Source organism: Rana temporaria, chromosome 9 (assembly GCF_905171775.1).
Source record: "Rana temporaria chromosome 9, aRanTem1.1, whole genome shotgun sequence".
In the NCBI taxonomy this organism is placed as follows: domain Eukaryota; kingdom Metazoa; phylum Chordata; class Amphibia; order Anura; family Ranidae; genus Rana; species Rana temporaria.
The window spans coordinates 5,177,423-5,187,162 of NC_053497.1; positions in this window are offsets into that span (position 1 = coordinate 5,177,423).

A 9,740-nucleotide genomic window follows, 5' to 3' on the forward strand; every position below is an offset into this window, starting at 1 on the left:
GGCAGCGTTATGAGCCCCGACTCAGGAGCGAGGGGCCGCCAGTGTCCCTAACAACCAGTGAATATCGGTGACACCACCCCTTGTGAGGTCAAGGACCCAGCATGTGTCGTCACAAGGGGCGGGTTCACCATGTGACATCACCGGGTGGCCCCCGCCCCTTAGTTATTAAAGAGCAGGATCTGGGGGCCACCTAGTTAAAGAGGGCTTCCAGATTCCGATAAGCCCTCTGCCCACAGACCCCCACAACCACCGGCCAGGGTTGTGGGGAAGAGGCTCTTGTCCTTGAATTATTTTTCCCATCATGGGTGTGAGTGGGGCCCCATGTCAAGTTTTGCCTAAGGCCTCACAAAGCCTAGAGCCGCCTCTGGTCATAATGGTGTATTTCTTTTATTTTTTGGGGCATTTTAGAAAAATACTGCATTATGGCCACTAGATGGAGCTGCCGATCATGGGAAATAAACATATTGGCCCAGATTCTCATACAATTACGTTGCTCCTGGGCAGCGTAACGTATGTGATTTACGTTGCACCGCCGCAGGTTTACAGGTTTACAGCCTGATTCTCAGAATACTTACCTGTAAACTTGCGGCGGTGTATCGTTAAATCGCTCGGCGCAAGCCCGCCCAATTCAAATGGGGCGGGCACCATTTAAATTAGGCGCGCTCCCGCGCCGAGCGTACTGCGCATGCTCCGTCGGGTAAATTACCCGACGTGCATTGCGCTAAATGACGTCGCCCCAACGTCATTTGCTTAGACGTTTACGTAAATGGCGTCCAGCGCCATTCACGAACGTCTAACGCAAACGACGTAATTTTTTTTAAATTCGACGTGGGAACGACGGCCATACTTAACATTGGTTGCCCCTCCTAATAGCAGGGGCAACCTTACGCGTCGCGTACGCTACGGAAACAACGTAAATTCTCAGCGTCGACCGCGCGTATGTTCGGGAATCTCGCGTAATTACCTCATTTGCATAGACGACGGGGAAAACGACGATGCGACACCTAGCGGCGGGAAAAAAATTGCTTTTAAGATCTGACAGCGTAACAGCCTTACGCCTGTCAGATCTAATGGGTATCTATGCGTAACTGATTCTAAGAATCAGTCGCATAGATACCCGGGGCCAGATGAGGAGTTACGACGGCGCAAATGGTGTTGCGCCGTCGTAACGCCTTTGAGAATCTGGGCCATTAGATCTATGGGAATGCCGAGATATACGCACAACCAATTTTTTTTTTATTGACATTTTAAGTGTAACCTAAATATATTTGGTCTTCATACTTTTTTAACGAGCTTGTTTTTGGCCAATAAACCGCATAGACGCGAATGCTGCTCCGCGTCGTTCTAAAAAAAACTCAATTAGAGAACCCCAAAAATGCCAAGAAGGTCGCTGTGCGCCAAAGAAATGTAAAAAAAAAAAAAAGGTCAGTTCAGGTCTGTTGTTTTGCAGAGAAAGGGAAAGGGATTGTAAGGTGAGCTCAGCCGACCTCATCCGCTGTCACGTTCGATTACCGCGCTCCGGTCACCATGCTGTGTAATCTGCTGCACTAATTAAACGTTGATCCCATATACTGGAGGAGACGGAACACAACATCTAGTTAAAGGGAAACCCACGTGCGAGGAGCTGGTTTTGCAGACCCTCCGGTCCCCATCCGCACTCACGTTAAAGTGGAACTAAACTGTATCTGAGACCCCCAAACTGAAAACTCGAACCCATTTTTAATATTCAAAGCAAACTCCCCCCATCCATCCATGTCTCCATGCTTTATTTTGTTGAGAAATCCCTTTGAAACCTCCCCCCTGCCCGACTAGTTTGGGGGGAGGGCAATTGCCCCCTGGGCCGCTCTGATGCCCCGTAAAAAGGCCACACCGCTCCCGTTGCAGACATGCCTAAAGGCTTCTTGGTGAAGAGGAGTTAAAAGTCCCTGCCCGTGTCCTACCGAATAAGGGCTGAGGGCGAGGAAAGCGCACAGGCTAGCCCCCCCCCCGCCGCCCACCACCCCCGGCATGAATGATGTCCGAGCAGAGGCCAGCTCCATGCCCAACCGGAGGTTCTCCTCCCCCCAGCCACCCCTGACTGAGCCGCTCCCTGGCTCACCCTTGCAGCTCCTGGCCAGGGACCCCCTGCTGGTCAGCTTGGGAATGTGGAGTCTTGGCAGGAGGTGCTGTCCAGCCCAACCCTCAAAGTGAGCAGAGAGAACTTGGAGCGGAGCTTCAGCCTGGAATTGGGAGGAGGCAGGGGAAAGGGAGAGTGGGGGGGTTGAACTTGCCCCCTGGGCCAAAAGTTGCCGGTCAGCCCCTGCCCCCGTCTCCACAGCATTACTAGCTGTGGCCATCTTGAGTAAGGGCAAATGATTTGTGTAGCAGTTACTTCCTGGAATGCATCTGCCCTTAACTCAGCATGCATGCAGGCAGGAGGGTGTGCTTAGCTGAGAAAACCCTTCCTCCCATTTTATGGAGAAATCACTTTAACCCCCCCCCCTTAGCATTTTTAGCCATGACCATCTTGAGTAAGGGCAAATGATTCACATGGCATTAACTTCCTAGGATTTATCTGCCTTAGCCCAGGCAGAAGGGTGTGCTTAGCTGAGAAAACCCTCCCTCTCTTCGCTACTTCTCCTCCCGGCCAATAGGGTCTTGGGACTCCTGGCCAATCGGGTCTCTGGACCCGCTTCCCGATTGGCCGGGGAGGAGAAACAGGAAGACATTAGCGAATATTAATTCGCTATTGTCACACAACTGGGTGGGCTCAGGGCGCAGAGCACTCAGAGCCCACCCTTTTTTTTAAAGCCAATTAGAGCCTCAGGCTCTAATCATGGGCTTCAAAAAAAATCAAGGCGTCTGGCACCCTGCATGTAGGGTTGGGCAGGAGGGGAGGCTGCCCTGGGCACTGTGGTATCAAGTGAGGTGGAGGAGGGTACCATGAGAAGATTGAGTGGGGAGATTTGCATTGGGAGGAGGAATTTGGGGGGCAGCAGGGGGTAAGAATTGTTTTAGGAGGGGAGATTTGGGGATATGTGCTAGTGTGTGATTCAGAGGGATTAGGAGGGGGGAAGAAAAAAAGAGGATTTCTGCTTGGGGGGGGGGGGGTTGTGCAAGAAGAGGTGATATGGTAAAGAGAGAGGAGGGGATTTGTGCTAGCAGGCATGACTGGGGGGGGGGGGGGGTTGTGGTAGCAGGCATGACTGGGGGGTGTCTGTGCTAGGAGAGGGGGATGGGGGAGGACAGGGGTGGACTGACAACTCATGGGGGCCCGGGCCAGAGGAGATTACGGGGGGGGCCCTGGCAATAGGAGATTATGGGGCCACACAGTATACACACACACACACAGTATACATACACAGTAAACACACACAGACACACAGTATACAGACACACAGATTACACACACACACACACACACTGAAAAGGTACTGGAGAGGCGGGGCAGCTATAATCTTGGGATTTTTTTTTTTAAAACTGATTTTTACATACTGTCCCTGGTTTTAATGAGGCTGGCAACCCTAATGGGGCCCTCTAGTGGCATGGGGCCCTTGGGCAGTGCCGAATGGTCAGTCCGCCCCTGGGGGAGGAGTATTTGTGCTAATAGGGGGATTTGGAGTAGGGGGGGGGGGATTGTGTACCTATCTGTATTTTCCCTCCTGCAGCAGCTGAAAGCAGGCTTCTCCTCCACAAGAGGAAAATATAGGGGATCGGTACTAATATATGCCACCTAGGGTTGCCACCTCATCCCTTTAAAACAAAACACATATGAATTACACAGGTTCTGTGGCTGATTAAGGTGGTAATTGAACTCAAGTGGAGCCTTATCTAAACTAAATTAGCCTCAGAACCTGTGGAATTCATATGTGTTCTGTTTTAAAGGGATGAGGTGGCAACCCTAATGCCACCCTTCCTTTCCCTGTTCCTCTTCCTTCTGGTGCCTGGGTCCCCCATGTGCTCCCTTGCTCCCCCTTCCTCCCATTGTTTTAGGAGGAGAGCGGGGAAGAGGCCGGTAAATATGTCAAACGCATATGTGTTGGAGCTTTGGGGTGCACACCTATGGAAGGTACGATTGCATTGATTAATAGACCTCTAAAAGTCTCTCATTGATGGAATGACCAGTGTTGCCAACCGTCCGTATTTTTACGGACAGTTCGTAAAAACTGGCATTTTTTTTCCCCGTTCGTAAACGTTCGTAGATGCGGGAATGTGCCACTAAATATAGCCGAGATCGGTTCGGCTTGGAACTGCGCATGGAGATTAGAGGCAGGGGGTGATGTGGCTGCGGTGGCATGGCAGAGGGGGATGGAGGCAGGGGGAGATTGGAGGCAGGGGGTGTTAGTGGCAGGGGGTGATTGGAGGAAGGGGGTGTTGGTGGCACCGCAGAGGGGGATGTTGGCACCGCAGAGGGTGGGGGATGGAGACAGGGGTTGTTGGTGGCACCGCAGAGGGGGATGGAGGCAGGTGGACGATGGAGGCAGGGAGTGATTGAGGCAGGGGGCCTGGGGGAGATTGGAGGCAGGGGGTGATGGTGGCTGCGGTGGCATGGCAGAGGGGGATGGAGGCAGGGGGCAATGGAGGCAGGGGGAGATTGGAGGCAGGGGGTGTTAGTGGCAGGGGGTGATTGGAGGCTGGGGGTGTTGGTGGCACCGCAGAGGGGGATGTTGGCACCGCAGAGGGTGGGGAATGAAGACAGGGGTTGTTGGTGGCACCGCAGAGGGGGATGGAGGCAGGTGGACGATGGAGCCAGGGGGTGATTGAGGCAGGGGGCCTGGGGGAGAGTGGAGGCAGGGGGTGATGGTGGCTGTGGTGGCACGGCAGAGGGGGATGGAGGCAGGGGGCAATGGAGGCAGGGGGAGATTGGAGGCAGGGGGTGTTAGTGGCAGGGGGTGATTGGAGGCTGGGGGTGTTGGTGGCACCGCAGAGGGGGATGGAGGCAGGTGGACGATGGAGGCAGGGGGTGATTGAGGCAGGGGGCCTGGGGGAGATTGGAGGCAGGGGATGATGGTGGCTGCGGTGGCACGGCAGAGGGGGATGGAGGCTGGGGGCAATGGAGGCAGGGGGAGATTGGAGGCAGGGGGTGTTAGTGGCAGGAGGTGATTGGAGGCTGGGGGTGTTGGTGGCACTGCAGAGGGGGATGTTGGCACCGCAGAGGGTGGGGGATGAAGACAGGGGTTGTTGGTGGCACCGCAGAGGGGGATGGAGGCAGGTGGACGATGGAGGCAGGGGGTGATTGAGGCAGGGGGCCTGGGGGAGATTGGAGGCAGGGGGTGATGGTGGCTGCGGTGGCACGGCAGAGGGGGATGGAAGTAGGGGGCAATGGAGGCAGGGGGAGATTGGAGGCAGGGGGTGTTAGTGGCAGGGGGTGATTGGAGGCTTGGGGTATTGGTGGCACTGCAGAGGGGGATGTTGGCACCGCAGAGGGTGGGGGATGGAGACAGGGGGTGATTGAGGCAGGGGACCTGGGGGAGATTGGAGGCAGGGGGAGATTGTGGCACCGCAGAGGGGGGTGAAGGCAGGGGGGGTTGGAGGCAGGGGGTAAATAATTTGCCCTTATATCGAAAAGAAGAAAAATATATTTTTTTACCTTAATATCTACCTTAAATCACATTGCTATTTGCCCAGCGTACTTGTTTGTAGCCTAAATACTGAAATTTGCACCTAAAAATGGAATTTAGTAACTTTTGTGAAATGCCAGTAAAAACGTGGCTGCGCCAGTAAATTTCGGGTGTCGTGCCAGTAAATTTCAATCTGGTAGGTTGGCAACACTGGGAATGACCCATGAAGAAAATTCCCTATTTTGATTTAAAGAATGATAATTATTTCCAGGAATGTTATTAGGATATATCGTCTTGCTTATCAGGGTGGCCAATGAAATACTTTCATTCTTGGATGTAGAATAAAATATAGGTTGCCTGAATGGATATCTTTAGTGATTTGTGATGTTTTCTTTGGCGTCTCGGCATGTCATCCCCTTACATTAGCCATGTCTGCCCCATGTACCTGCACTATAACTTTCTCAGACAGCTCTGCTGATAAGAAACCAGCAAAGCTTCACTTAACATTCCAAGTCACAGACATGGGTCCGGGGTTATCAGAAAAACCTAAGCCGAGGAAAAATACCTTCCCAAAGTACGGGAGGGAAGAAGAGAAGAGAGGTCCACCTTTCTCATAGGACGAATTTAGGAGTCAATGGAGAATATATTTATTATACAACTGTCCAACCTATAGGTCTAAGCTGAAGAAAAATACCTTGTCAAAGTACGGGAGAGAAGAGAGGTCCACCTTTCTGATGGGCCTAACCCACAAGTCAGTGGAGAAGATACATTTATCAGAAAACTGTCCAACCTACAAATCTAAGGTGAAGAAAAATAACTTCTCAAAGTACAGGAGAGAAGAGAGGTCCACCTTTCCGATGGGCCTAACCCACAAGTCAGTGGAGAAGATAACTTTATTAGAAAACTGTCCAACCTATAGATTTAAGCTGAAGAAAAATACCTTCTCAAAGTACAGGAGAGAGGAAGAAGAAATGTCGGGATAGGCTTCTCTAAAGAGAAGGGTTTTTAGGAATCACCTTAAAGTTGACAGAGTAGGAGATAGCCGCACAGAATGGGGTAGGAAGTTCCTTAGAATGGGAGAGGCTCAGGGAAAGTCCTAGAGAGGAGCATGAGAGGAGGTGATAAGGGAGCTAGGAGGGCTAATCTACGAGTCACTGGAGAACAGACTTTTTTTTTTTTTAAACTCTGCAACCTATAGTTCTAAGCTGAAGAAAAATACCTTCTCAAAGTATGGGAGGGAAGAAGAGAAGAGAGGTCCACCTTTCTGATAGGACTAATATATGAGTCAATGGAAAATATGTTTATTATACAACTGTCCAACCTACAGATCTAAGGTGAAGAAAATGCCTTCTCAAAGTACAGGAAAGAAGAAGAAGAAATGTCAGGATAGGCTTCTCTGAAGAGAAGGGTTTTCAGGAGTCGCCTTAAAGTTGACAGAGTAGGAGATAGCCGCACAGAATGGGGTAGGAAGTTCCTTAGAAAGGGAGAGGCTCAGGGAAAGTCCTAGAGAGGAGCATGAGAGGAGGTGACAAGGGAGCTGGGAGGACTAATCTACGAGTCATTGGAGAAAATACTTTTTTTTAGAAAACTCTCCAACCTATAGTTCTAAGCTGAAGAAAAATACCCTCTCAAAGTACAGGAGAGAAGAGAGGTCCACCTTTCTGATGGGCCTAACCCACAAGTCAGTGGAGAAGATACGTTTATCAGAAAACTGTCCAACCTACAGATCTAAGGTGAGGAAAAATAACTTCTCAAAGAATGGGAGAGGAGAAGTTAAGAATACATAAGTAAGTGGAGAAGGTAACTTTATTAGAAAACTGTCCAACCTATAGATTTAAGCTGAAGAAAAATGCCTTCTCAAAGTACAGGAGAGAAGAAGAAGAAATGTCGGGATAGGCTTTTCTGAAGAAAAGGGTTTTCAGGAATCGCCTTAAAGTTGACAGAGTAGGAGATAGCCGGACAGAATGGGGTAGGAAGTTCCTTAGAATGGGAGAGGCTCAGGGAAAGTCCTAGAGAGGAGCATGAGAGGAGGTGATAAGGGAGCTAGGAGGGCTAATCTACGAGTCACTGGAGAACAGACTTTTTTTTTTTTTAAACTCTGCAACCTATAGTTCTAAGCTGAAGAAAAATACCTTCTCAAAGTACGGGAGGGAAGAAGAGAAGAGAGGTCCACCTTTCTGATAGGACTAATATATGAGTCAATGGAAAATATGTTTATTATACAACTGTCCAACCTATAGGTCTAAGCTGAAGAAAAATACCTTCTCAAAGTACGGGAGAGAAGAGAGGTCCACCTTTCTGATGGGCCTAACCCACAAGTCAGTGGAGAAGATACATTTATCAGAAAACTGTCCAACCTACAAATCTAAGGTGAAGAAAAATAAATTCTCAAAGAATGGGAGAGGAGAAGTTAAGAATACATAAGTAAGTGGAGAAGATAATTTTATTAGAAAACTGTCCAACCTATAGGTTTAAGCTGAAGAAAAATGCCTTCTCAAAGTACAGGAGAGAAGAAGAAGAAATGTCGGGATAGGCTTCTCTAAAGAGAAGGGTTTTCAGGAATCGCCTTAAAGTTGACAGAGTAGGAGATAGCCGCACAGAATGGGGTAGGAAGTTCCTTAGAATGGGAGAGGCTCAGGGAAAGTCCTAGAGAGGAACATGAGAGGAGGTGACAAGGGAGCTGGGAGGACTAATCTACGAGTCATTGGAGAACATACTTTGTTTTTATTTTTTTAAGAAAACTCTCCAACCTATAGTTCTAAGCTGAAGAAAAATACCTTCTCAAAGTACGGAAGAGACAAGATGTCCACCTTTCTGATGGGCCTAACCCACAAGTCAGTGGCATGCCCTATGCCTACATATATTTGCTAGTAGGTGTCCCTCATTCCCATCTTAAAATGTTGGGAGGTGTGCCTGAGGGCCGACGGTGACCGACATGGTGACTTCATGCCGGGGGAACGCTCCAGAATGTAATCACACTCTACTGAGCACCAACAAGCGTGTCTAACCCACATATTGCCAACGGAGGAGCTAAGATAACATTTAGAGGAATGTTTTGCTTGCATGCTGACTGCGCAGCACGGTGGTGGAATACGATGTACAGGAACGCCGTCATCGCTACAAAGCCTGCCGATGGATTCTGGTTGTTAATCCAGGAAGGACTAACTGCTCAGGAAATGGCGCCGCTGTCCCAGGAGGGTGACCTCCCGACATGATTTCATATTTCCTATATATGATCACATTGTTGGAGTATAGTGAGATCAGAGACTTCAGGTCACAGGGCCGATCCTAGGCAGGGTGCACGGGGTGCTCCGCACCCAGCGCTGCAGAGGTGGGGGCGCCAAAGCTCCAAGTGCTCCCCTCCCTCCTCCTTGTCTGTGTCCAGAGGCGGAGCGCTTCAGGTTTTTTTCACCTAAATGCATCCTATGCATCAACCACTTAAGACCCGGACCATTATGCAGCTAAAGGACCTGGCCAGTTTTTGCGATTCGGCACTGCGTCGCTTTAACTGACAATCGCACGGTCGTGCGACGCGGCTCCCAAACAAAATTGGCGTCTTTATTTCCCCCCACAAATAGAGCTTTCTTTTGGTGGTATTTGATCACCTCTGCGGTTTTTATTTTTTGCGCTCTAAACAAAAATAGAGCGACATTTTTGAAAAAAAATCTATATTTTTTACTTTTTTCTATAATAAATATCCCCAAAAAAGATATAAAAAAACAATATTTTTCTCAGTTTTGTCTGATACGTATTCTTCTACATATTTTTGGTAAAAAAAAATCGCAATAAGCGTTGATCGATTGGTTTGCGCAAAATGTATAGCGTTTACAAAATAGGGGACAGTTTTATGGCATTTTTATTAATATATATATATTTTTTTACTACTAATGGCGGCGATCAGCGTTTTTTCGTGACTGCGACGTTACGGCGGACACTTCGGACAATTTTGACACATTTTTGGGACCATTGTCATTTTCACAGCAAAAAGTGCTATAAAAATGCACTGATTACTGTGAAAATGACAATTGCAGTTTAGGAGTTAACCACTAGGGGGCGCTGTAGGGGTTAAGTGTGACCACATATGTGTTTCTAACTGTAGGGGGCGGGGCTGGACGTGTGGCGTCAGTGATCGTCGTTCCCTATGTTAGGGAACAGACGATCACTGACACTGCCACAGTGAAGAACGGGGAAGCTGTGTTT